Below are 12,685 nucleotides of genomic sequence, written 5' to 3'. Positions count from 1 at the left end.
TACGTGTCATCACCGTCCTAACTTAATACACCGACAGGAGCGGACACTGAATCCTACTACTGGACACGCGTTGTAAACTAACGTCTGTCGAACCGTAGTCGTCTACCCTAGAGGCACTACAATATGTATATGTATGTGTGTGTGTGTGTGTGTGTGTGTGTGTGTGTGTGTGCGTGTGCGTGTGCGTGTGCGTGTGCGTGTGCGTGTATGTATGTATGTATGTATGTATGCATGCATGCATGCATGTATGTATGTATGTATGTATGTATGTATGTATGTATGTATGTATGTATGTATGTATGTATGTATGTATGTATGTATATGTATGTATGAACGGGAACCTTTAGATCGGTGTTTCCCTTTTTATTTTTGAGTTTTCCACCGGTAATTTCACTTTACCGGGAGATTTTGTTCCGGAGCTTCCAGGCTGATTCCAAGCAATGTTTCGATCACCTGCTCTACCCAATCCCCATAACATCTATGTTCATTTAGCCCCAAGATGGTGAGCTTCACCTGCCTTTCCTCCAGCTGTGTAGGGGTAAACTAACAGGAAATGCTTGAGGTCTTCTGATTCTTCCTTATTGCACACAGTGCAATTTTCTTCCCCTAACCATCTCCTGGTTCTTTTATTTACGGGGAGGCATCCCGCTCCACATTGGTACAGCAGCTTACTGCCGATTTTATTATTATTGTAAAAGGTTTCTTGTTTAGGAAATATTTTCTCTTTATATAGCTCTAGTGTGCTTTTATTTACCATCCCCTTTCTCCATCCGACTGTGCTGCCTTTTATAATGATTTTCTCCACCGTATTGTTGACATTGTTCCATGATTTGCCGTTTTCCCAGTCTCTATTTATTAATAACTGTTCTTCGTCATACTTTTCTCCCAGGAATTTTACTCGTCTATTCCAATCCGATGTAAAATTTCCTGCACTGATAGCTTCCGCTATTCCCCTGCATTTCCTCTCTTCATCCATATAATTTAATCTCCCTAAATATTTAAGTTTGCTCTTCGCTTCTCTATCCTCAAACGTGGACCATCCAAGCTCCCCCCTTATTGCTTCAAACCCCGCATAAGATGGGGCACCTAACAGTTCCCTGCCAAGCTGGTTTTGGGTGTTTTCAAGGGCTTTGAGAGTGCCTGTTCCTTTTTTCTTATTTTTATATATGATTATGTCATTTCCATAGGTTTGGGCAGGTACTGCTACTGTCTTCCACAGTTCTCTCCCTACCCTGTAACTGCTGCAGCTATAGTATGCCTTCGTTGCTATTATCCCTCGGTATTTTCTTGCCTTTACTCGCACATCACCCTCATGTAGTTCGACACAGTTTTCTATGTTATTGTTTATTTTAATACCTAGGTATGGGTATTCGTTAACGGTTTCTAGACTTAGCCTCCCTAGTTTGAAATTTACATCCTCATATTCCGCCTTATTTTTTATTAAAAATCTAGACTTGAGACTTGTCTTCGCCGTATATCATTTTGTAGTCTTCTGCAAAGCCTGCCGCTACATCTAGTAATTCCTGCAGTTCCCTTTTATTATCTGCTATCAATACCACATCATCAGCGTACAGCATCCCTGTGGTTCTTTCCCTCCCAACACCTAGTTCTTCATTTTTCCTTTCTAGTCTATGAGATAGCTCTGTTATATTGATGGCAAAGAGCAACGGTGACAGTAAGCATCCTTGTTTGACCCCTCTCGTGGATTTAACTGCATTGCCAACAAGTGTGCTTATCATACGCAAAAATCATATCAAAGTCATATGCAAAGTCTTATAGCGCGTTCGATTTGCTTCCCCAGAGCCACCTGGGTTAACCTGGGTAAGAAATCGAACGCATCTGGGTTAGGGAAGATAAACGAACGGGTTTTGGGTTAACCCGGGTTAATTATAATGGATGCCACTGAAAAGAACAAACGAATAGCACTTGCAATTCTATTATTCACGAAATCGAAAAACGAGATAACACACGCAGTCATCGACAGCCATGATGCTTCATTACTGCTTGAAGAGAGCCATACGCATAGCAGACGAGACAAGGTTCTTCGGATTGAAAATTATGTTGAGGTTACCGTTCAGAGCTATTCACCCTCTGACTTTAAATCCCATTTCCGCCTGGAAAGGGAAACATTCAACATGTTTGTTAGCGAGTTAAGCCAGCATGAAGAGATGCAGACGACTGGACATGGCCGCCCACCAATTCCAATTGAAAAACAGGCTCTCTTGTTCCTGTGGTACTTGGGTATGCCTAAATATTTGATAATAAATGGCATTCAGGTTGAAAAACTTAAATACCCTAAAACAACAGTAGCAACTTACTCGCGAAAAAAGTGCATTAATTGTTTCATTTGTACTAATTGTTTCAAAAACTAGTATAAATTAATTTCTTCTGAAGCAATTTATTCAGTTGCCTAGATTGCAGGAAATTCCATTATTTCACGTAATTTCTTTCGACCTTTTTACGTGTGGCTTGCACCCCACGATGGGGGTACAGGGGGTACTCCGGGTCTTCTGCCTCCCCCATCCTTCCACGTCCATCCCCCACTCCTCCCAGTTCCCTCCTCCAATCCTCCCACCTCCTTAATTCCCACCTTCCTCCCCCACCTCCTTACCCCCATCTTCCCACCTCCCCTTCCCTACCGTGTATGTACACACCATGTATGTCTCCCGCCTCCATGTACACTGTCTTGCACCCCCATGTATACCGTAACACCGCCCATCCACTGTTGCTCATATGTCTCCTACATCCACACGACCTGCCCCCATCGACATTTCTTTTTTAAGGCCCTGACATGTATTTCCTGACTCGTTCCTTTGATTATAATTTTAGGTACACCAGAATCCTTTCGTTCCATGTCTGACCGATTCAATGTTTCCAAGTCTACAGCACATTCCATTTGCAAGCGCATTGTGAAAGCTATGAAAAATAACATGTTGAGGCGGTTCATCAAGTGGCCAGGTACAAGAGAGAGAGACCATATAGCAGCTGGATTTGAAGAATATTGTAGATTTCCAGGTGTAATTGGATGTGTCGATGGCTGTCACATAAAGATCAAGGCACCGCGAGTTAATCATGTATCCTATATTAACAGAAAAAAATATCATTCTGTTGTGTTACAAGGAATATGTGACCACACGTTAGCATTTACACACGTATATGCTGGATGGCCAGGTTGTACACACGATGCTAGAGTGCTTAGAAATTCAGAGATATATAGACAGTCAGGTCAGTTCTTCGGACATGACGACTTCCTGCTGGGAGACTCCGCATATCCCCTAGAGCCATGGCTGATGCCGCCGTTCAAGGATTATGGTAATATGACAAATGCACAAAAGGCCTACAATTGCAGACTTAGTTCAGCAAGAGTTGCTATTGAGCGTGCATTTGGACAGTTGAAGGGAAGATTTCGCCGGTTGCGTGACTTTGATGTGTCCGACCCTGAACTGATGGTTTATTCCCGTTTCGCCATTTTCCCACTTCGCCATTTCCCATTTCGCCATTAAAATTTCCCATTTCGCCATTTCCCATTTCGCCATTTCCCATTTCGCCATTTCCCATTTCGCCATTTCCCACTTCGCCATTTTCCCATTTCGCCAGTTTCCCACTTCGCCAGTTTCCCATTTCGCCAGTTTCCCGTTTCGCCAGTTTCCCATTCCGCCATTTCGTACTATCTCCCCGACCACCCCCTTGTTCGAGGTGGGTTAAAAGTAGGTCTCTGTAATGAATAAATTGTAACGAATCTTTAGATATGGAGTCAACTATTTATTTGAAGAACAAGAAGGCGAAATCGTACATATCAAAACATACCCAGCGGGCACAGGACGTCATCCGGACGTCTTTTCGACGTCTTATTTTGGTCCAGACGTCCGTGACCACATTTAGACGTCTTCTAGACGTCTATACTTGGTCAGCTAGAAGTCGTCTCTATTAAGGAAAAACCTGACGTCTTATAGACGTATAAATGTGGTTGTACCACATACAGCACAATACGCGTACGTACGTGTACGTAAAACCTTCGTTACAGATTGTTCCTTATAATAAAATTTATTAAAATGTTTATTAAAAGGTAGGGAACAATATATTATATATTTAATAATGCGGATTTGTTACTATATATGAAATTTTGAATATATATACGATATTTGAAAATACACTATTATTAAAGCATTTGTTGAAAATATTACATAATATTGGCGACAGTATCTTATTAGACATTTTTAAGAACTGGTTTGCAATATCTTCTGGTCCTGGCGATTTTTGAATATCTAGACTATTTATTAAATCTGATGCTTCTTGCTCATTTACAGGTCTGAGAAAAAAAGTTTTGGTGTTTTGTTCACCTAAGAATGATTGAAATTGCATGTTTGTACTTTTTAAATTCTGAGCCATGTTTGGTCCAATTTTTGCAAAAAACTGATTAAATGTATTACAAATATCTGAAGTGTTAGAAGTGGTACTATTATCATCCCTTATTAAATTAACCGGGGTTACCGACGATTTCTTTTTTATCTTCACAATATCATTTATAGTTTGCCATGTTTTTTTACATTATGTTTGTATCCTATTAGTTTATCTCTATAATAGTTACGTTTTATAGTTTCTTTAAGATGTGTTAGTTTATTAGAATATATTTTGTACAAGTCTCTAGTTAATTCATTTTCTTGTAATACAAGAGATTTAAACATCTTTCTACGATTTCTTATAGACTGTAAGAGGCCTTTAGTAATCCATGGTTTCTTTCTTTGTTTTTTTTTTCCTTCCTAGTTAGTGGTCTGTAAGGAGCGTCATTATCTATGACTTGGGAAAATATATTAATCAGAGTAGATAGTTGGTCATTACATGGCAGGTTACTAATTGCCTGGTTGTGAAGTGACTGACCTAGTTCATTCAAAAATTGCTGTAAGTTAAAATTAGTAAAGTTTCTAATCCATACCTTTTTGTTAGCCTGCTTATAGTTTATTGCTTGGATCAGTATGAATATAGGTAAGTGGTCAGACACTTCGTGTAGCAGTATTCCTGGGATAATGTCATTAAAAAGATTGTTTGTATAGAAGTGATCAATAAGTGTATGAGATAATTCAGTGATTCTTGTAGGTTTGGTAATAAGTGGTACGCATTCATTAGTAAATAAGAAATTTAAATAGTCACTTGTTTGCAAATGGGATTCATGTTTTAGAAGATTAATATTAAAGTCTCCACATATATAATATTTATTGTTACAGTTACCAATTTCGGTCAAAGTCTCCTGAAATTTTTCTTGGAAGTTCCCAATATTATGGTTGGGATGTCGATAAACTACCCCAATGATTGTTTATATACTCATATACAATACAGAACATCACTAACTCCAGAAAGATTGAACGCACTCATGTCCGTCTATCAAGGGCCAGATGTCTCCATCTTCAATCCAGCCAAAGCCATTCGGGTGTGGATGGCAAAGAAGAGAAGGCGCAAAATCAGGCTTATGGCGCCCTACAAGCAAAGACCTACCACCAGTAAGAGAAACAATGAGGACTCTCCACTAAAAAAGAAATTCAAACTGAGACAATGAACTTCTCTGGTCTCTTGTCTTAGACATTGAACGTGTGTTAGATAATAGCAGAGACTGAGTATTATGTATAGCAGACAGTATGAGCATGCAGTTAGATCTCTATCTCTATGTCAGTGAGTCAGTAGTGACAGTATTGGTTTACTGTATACTTTATAACTTTAATAGTCAGCAGACAATTCAGTAACTGTCAGAGTCAGTAGTAACAGCGTTACCTGTCAGAGTCAGCAGACTCAGCACTGTTTGAGTTAATTAAAAAGATAAACAAGAGTTTGGTTATACAGTTTTATTCACAATTTGGAGGGAAATATCGTCTTGCAGCTGGAAAAAGTTGTCTGGTTTGGACAATATCTAAAAATACACAAAGAAATCACATTGATTTAGAATATAAGAAATTGCAGTTAATCTGCGTAACCTGACATGGAGTTTGGACACCTCCCAAAGAACGGCAGGGTCTTTGGGTGGTGTACAATCACTATGTCAAGTTTTGTGTGAGTACCTCTTAAACTAATGAGGTTGTAAAGGCAAGATATGTTAATATTCTGGTCGATACTCATACTAATAAAATATGATGAGTACTGCCAACAAGGAGTACTCATAGGGATCTTGCCGATACTCATACATAAAAAAATGGTGAGTAAATACTCATCAACGCCAAAAATTATCTGGAGCACTGGGTTATGCCCGTAGCAAATGAATCTGACTTCATCTCTTTGTGAGGCAGAGGAAGTTATCCGGGGTCTATATTTTCTGTTCGCAGGAAAGCAGACGACCGAGAGAGGAACTTGCATCAGGGAGGAAAGTGAGAGAGGAACCTGCATCGGGGAGAAATAGATCTCTCGATCACCGCCCGCTCGATGGAACCTTCTCCTCTTCCTTCTGCTTCTTCTTCTTCTCTGAAACCGTACGTGTGTGACACGTGCGGGTACCGATGCTTCCAGAATCAGCGGTTGCAGGTGCACATTCGCACGCACACGGGAGAGAAACCGTACGCATGCGATGTATGCGAGTACAGGAGTTCTCAGCTGGCGAATCTCCAGACCCACGCGCGCACGCACACGGGAGAGAAACCGTACGCGTGCGATATATGCGGTTACACCTGCACCACCTCCGGCGGCCTCAAGAGGCACTTTCTCACGCACACGGGCGAGAAACCGTACGCGTGCGACATCTGCTCTTTCAGGTTCGTATCCTCGAGCGAACTCTCAAAACACACGCAGTCGCACAGAAGAAACGCCATTTACGAGCAATCGTGAGTGATGTGATGGACGGGTCTGCGGGTTAAACAGCTAATTCGTCAGACGTTAAACGTGTGGATACGGATGCACTTTCTCCAGTAGACTCCAGTGACGTACACTCAGGCTTGTATAAATGAAGAAATCCTGAAAGGCGATGTGCATGCAATCAGGGGTGATGTGACTGACATTTTACTGATTAAACAGCTAATTCGTCAGAAGTTAAACATGTGGATACGGATGCGCTCTCTCCAGTAGACTCGAGAAACGTTCACGCTCATACAAGTGAGAAAATCCTTGAAGCCCCTCAACAGTTCTCCACTATCTCTTGCTCTCTCTCCCCTCCCTATCAAGGGGGGGTTAGATATGAAAAAGATATCAAATCGATATTAATGGGATATGAAAGTCGGCGCTTCATTTGAGTCTGATCAACGCAAGCTTGAGAGGAAGGTTTATTTTCGTTTCGCTTGCCTTTGCTGCCCGAGCAAACGAAATACAGAGCAGGGGCATGTTCGCTTCGTTTCGCTCGACTTCGCTAAACTTCGCTGGTCGAGCAATTAAAATACCCCCCGTAACGAAAGAGTCAATGTGTGTGCGTGTGCGTGCGGCTAATTGTTATACCGTATACTCACGCGGCCGGTTTTAGTGTGGCCAATTTCCCGGATCTAAACAAATGGCAGCCGAGAAACGCATGTAACACTTGTCCGTCTTACGTACCGTCACGATAACCGTCTTAAATGACACTAGGCGTGTTCACACACACGCACAAAAACGCGATGCGAATCGCGATGGAAATACCGATATAATTGTGCCCTTGTTCACACAGGCGGAAATATCTCGCTAATCGCCGAGCGGGATAATTCTATTAATCGAACTGCGCATGCCTGATATCAAGCCGGAATATAACCCTTCCGGTCGCGCTCCCGCGAATTATGTACTACCGGGATTCGAGTTCGGTGTTCAATTCCACGTACACGGCAGTGCAGTCGTTGGTAGTAGCCTAGCACTGTAACGTTAACGTATGCTACTCTAGCTCTGTTACGTTAACGTATGCTACTCTATGTCTGCACGTATTTACGGTAAACACATCGTATGATGGGCAGAGAAAATTACCGGGATTATTTGCGCGAGCGTTCACACACACACGCCGCGGTGCAATTAACTCGCGCTAATTCCCAAATAATCGCCAGTCTAAAAGGTGCGATTGTCAGCGCTGTGCCTGATCGCGATACGTAGTTGATATTTTTCGTGCACACTTGTAAAATCTTGAGGTTTCGTCGCGAGCAAAACGAGATTTGCATCCGTAATTTCCGCCAGTTGTGAACGCGACTGAATCGAAATAGGTAGGTCTTACGGAAGATATATGGAGTTATAATATATAGTCAGTTACTAGGTGCCATCAGCTGCGTAATAACGCATAATAGCATACACAGACTACACACGCACACACGAACGCACGCACGCACACATACACAGACACACACAGGGAGAGTAAAGTAATGTTGAAAATACAACGTGTGTATCATCTAGCCGTCAATCGGAGATGTGAACGGAAGTAATGGAACAAGGGGCCTTCGTTCGCTGATTATAGCCATTAATAGCCAGGGGATTGTCGTAGGTAGAGATTAGTTGAGTAGTTATAATATAGGTAGCCACTAAGGCCAAGCAAATGTTTAATTTCGTGTTTCAGCGTGTCTAACTCCTGTACCGTGTACGTCTACGACTAAGTCTAAGACTATGAAGAGTTAAGACTACTCAATGACTGAAGTTACTAAGTTAAAAACACATACATAGTTACAAAGTTATTCTTGACCTCTTATGTTATATTTAGTTGTTCTGAGCCCAAATATTGCATTCTAACTTTCATATAGAATTCAAAGTAGGATTCAACAAACATATTGACAGGAAATCAGAATAAGCTTAAAAAGCTTATAATATATTTAACAGCTTTAATATTTAAAGGACTGACATCAAAATTAGGGAAAAAAAAATACACAGATGCCACGGACCACATAGCACAGCCATGATTAATGTGAACATGTAGGGCGAACGCTCCATTAGGAGCATTCCCAACTTTAATGTCATTAATATCGTGATATAAAAGAGATATCAAGGGGCCGGTTTGGTATAAAAGATATATCAAGGGGGGGTTAGATATGAAAAAGATATCAAATCGATATCAATGGGATATGAAAGTCGGCGCTTCATTTGAGTCTGATCAACGCAGCTTGAAGAGGAAGGTTTATTTTCGTTCGCTTGCCTTTGCTGTCGAACGCAAACGAAATACAGAGCAGGGGCATGTTCGCTTCGTTTCGCTCGACTTCGCTAAACTTCGCTGGTCGAGCAATCAAAATCCTCCCAGTAACGAAGAGTCAATGTGTGTGCGCGTGTGCGTGCGGCTAATGTTATACCGTATACTCACGGCGGCCGGTTTTAGTGTGGCCAATTTCCCGGATCTAAACAAATGGCAGCCGAGAAACGCATGTAACACTTGTCCGTCTTACGTACCGTCACCGATAACGTCTTAAATGACACTAGGCGTGTTCACACACAGACAAAAACGCGATGCGAATCGCGATGAAATACCGAATAATTGTGCCCTTGTTCACACAGCGCGAAATATCTCGCTAATCGCCGAGCGGATGAATTCATAATCGAACTCGCATGCCTGATATTCAAGCCGGAATATAACCCTTCCGGTTCGCGCTCCGCGAATTATGTACTACCGGGATTCGAGTTCGGTGTTCAATTCCACGTACACGGCAGTGCAGTTGTTGGTAGTAGTCTAGCACTGTTACGTTATCGTATGCTTCTCTAGCTCTGTTACGTTAACGTATGCTACTCTACGTCTGCACGTATTTACGTAAACACATCGTATGATGGGAGAGAAAATACCGGGATTATTTGCGCGAGCGTTCACACACACACGCCGCGGTGCAATTAATCGCGCTAATTCCCAAATAATCGCAGTCTAAAGTGCGATTTGCAGCGCGGTGCTGATCGCGATACGTAGTGATATTTTTGCGTTCACACTTGTAAAAATCTTGAGGTTTCGATCGCGATGCAAAAACCGAGATTTGCATCCCGCTAATTTCCGCCAGTGTGAACGCGCCTAATGAAATAGGTAAGGTCGTTAGAAAATATATGAGTTATTTATTATATAGTCAGTTACTTTAGCGTGCATCAGCTGCGTATATAAACCAAATAGATACACAAGACACACACGCACACACGAACGCACGCACGCACACATACACAGACACACACAGGAGGTAAAGTAATGTTGAAATAAACGTGGTGTAATCATTAGCCGTCAATGGAGATGTGAACGGAAGTATGAACAAGTGGCTTCGTTCGCTATTATAGCCATTATAGCCAGGGATTCGTAGGTAGAGATAGTTGAGTATTATAATATAGGTAGACTAAGGCAAGCAAATGTTTAATTTCGTGTTTGAGCGTGTCTAACTCCTGTACCGTGTACGTCTACGACTAAGTCTATATAAGACTATAAGAGTAAGACTAAACTCAATGACATGGTTACAAGTTAAAAACATGGTTGGGCCAACCATTAGCCAATTAATTTACAGTTGTACTGTAGAGATCAACAGTGAATATAAGAAAAGAAACATGCATAAATTATAAAAGCATAAATATAAGCTTTATTTACATTTCAACACATATTTGCTACCCAAATAAATACATCACAACTGAATTTAATACATATATGAAAACATTTTCGTGAAAATCGAAACATCATTCATCACTGATCATGGAATCATCTCATAGCCTGAGATCAATATGTAATACACTAAACATGGTTTTATATATATTATAAGTTCAGTATATTATATATATCATAATATATATATATATATATATTATATATATATATATATATGTGTGGTGTGTGCGTGCGTGCGGTATATATATATATATATGTATGACCATGCGCACACACATATATAATATGTATGTACATGCTGTACATATATATTATATATATGTACATATATATATATCCTGGATAGCTAAGAGTTTTCACCAACAAATCACATGATTATAAGGTGGTATATATGTATATATACATATATATATATACGCATGCACATATATAATATAGTAACTAGCATTTATGTGCCCATGGTTGATTGACAGTACTTTTGCTGTATATACACACACTTATATATATATATATATACATTTACATATCTATAATATATATACATTTATATATATATATATAAATATATATACACACAGCAAAAGTACTGTCAATCGACCACATGGGTGGGGCACATAAATGCTGATGGTTACTAGCGAAAAAACCAAGCTATTAGGCAGTATTAAACAAAACTGATATAATTAAGCGACTTCGTAGTTTAGCTTGAATAGTTTTTCGCGTCCATATTTAGAAATACATCACGAACTGAAGTTTGACTGTAGGGACAACCTAACGCTCGCGAGTGTCACCAGCAAGCCAGTGCTAGCCAGAAAGGCGCGCAAGAAGGACCAAGTCCCACCGTTCCCTGACAGAAGAGATGGAGCAGAGCCATGGTGATTGGCTGCAGAAAACACTTGTCTTCGACAACAGAGATGAAGGCCACGAGCGTCAGCCCAAGACAACACTGTAAGTGTAAGTAAGTCTCTAGCCACTTGTTTAGTGTAATCTGTGCTTTATTAAACATATTAAATAAAGTAATGTTAGAAAATAAAGTAATGGCTTAAATAATGTAATGTAATAAAGGTAATTAAATAAGTAAGTTATTAAATAAGTGTTTATTAATAAAGTAATTGAGTAATTTCCCGAAACCTTTGTAATATGGAAAGCTACTTCACCATTGTACCTGCTGCGAAGTAACTCTGGCAGTCGATATATGGCTGTTCAAATCACTTGCCTTCTTGTTTCTTGTGTATGTTGCCGAGGATGGCACACAGAAGATTGCTGCACACTACCCTCTATCAGAGCTGCCCCCAACAAGAAGACAGAGGACATTGGCCTGACGATGACATCGCGACACACTCATTGAGCCGTCTCACCAGACACCAGCGATTGCAGCCAAAGCATTCTGCGGCGGAGAGCAACAGAACACCAGGAAGCAGCAAAAGCATACTGGAGCAGCCCAACAGACACCAGGAAGCCAGCAAGCATCTGGAGAGCAACAGACACCAGGGAAGCAGCAGCCATCTGCGAGCAGCACAGACCACCAGGAAGAAGCAAAGCATCTGGGAGAGCCAACAGACACAGGAAGCAGCAAAGCATCTGGAGAGCCCAAATACACCAGGAAGCAGCAAAGCATCTGAGAGCGCAACGACACCAGGAAGCAGTTAAAGGCATCTGGAGAGCAACAGACACCAGGAAAGCAGCAAAAGCATTCTGGACGAGCAACAGACACCAGGAAGCAGCCAAAGCATCTGGAGAGCAACAGACACAGGAAGGCAGCAAAAGCATCTGGAGAAGCAGACAGACACAGGAAGCCACGCAAAGCATCTGCGAAAAGCACAACCACAGGAAGGCAGCAAAGCATCTGGAGAGCAACAGACACCAGTAAGCCAGCAAAGACATCTGGAGAGCAACAGGACACCAGGAAGCAGCCAAAACACTCTGGAGAGCCAACAGACAACCAGAAGCAGCAAAGCAGCTGGAGGGCCCAACAGACACCAGGAAGAGCACTAGCATCTGGAAGAGCCACAGACACCAGCGAAGCAAGCCAAAGATCTGCCGAGGCCAACAGACAACAAACGCAGCAAAGTATCTGGGAGAGCGACAGCGGGTCCCCGCCCGCATGTCCACTCCACGCATCAAGTCGACACCAGTTTCCAAACGATTCCTGGGAAGATGAGAAATTTAAGATGCAGGGTAACGAGACGACGATTGGCATGCCATTTGAGATCTTTAGGGTCT

The sequence above is a fragment of the Priapulus caudatus genome, unplaced genomic scaffold (genome assembly GCF_000485595.1).
Source record: "Priapulus caudatus unplaced genomic scaffold, Priapulus_caudatus-5.0.1 Scaffold410, whole genome shotgun sequence".
NCBI classification, from domain to species: domain Eukaryota; kingdom Metazoa; phylum Priapulida; class Priapulimorpha; order Priapulimorphida; family Priapulidae; genus Priapulus; species Priapulus caudatus.
Note: the sequence above shows the minus strand (reverse complement) of the source record.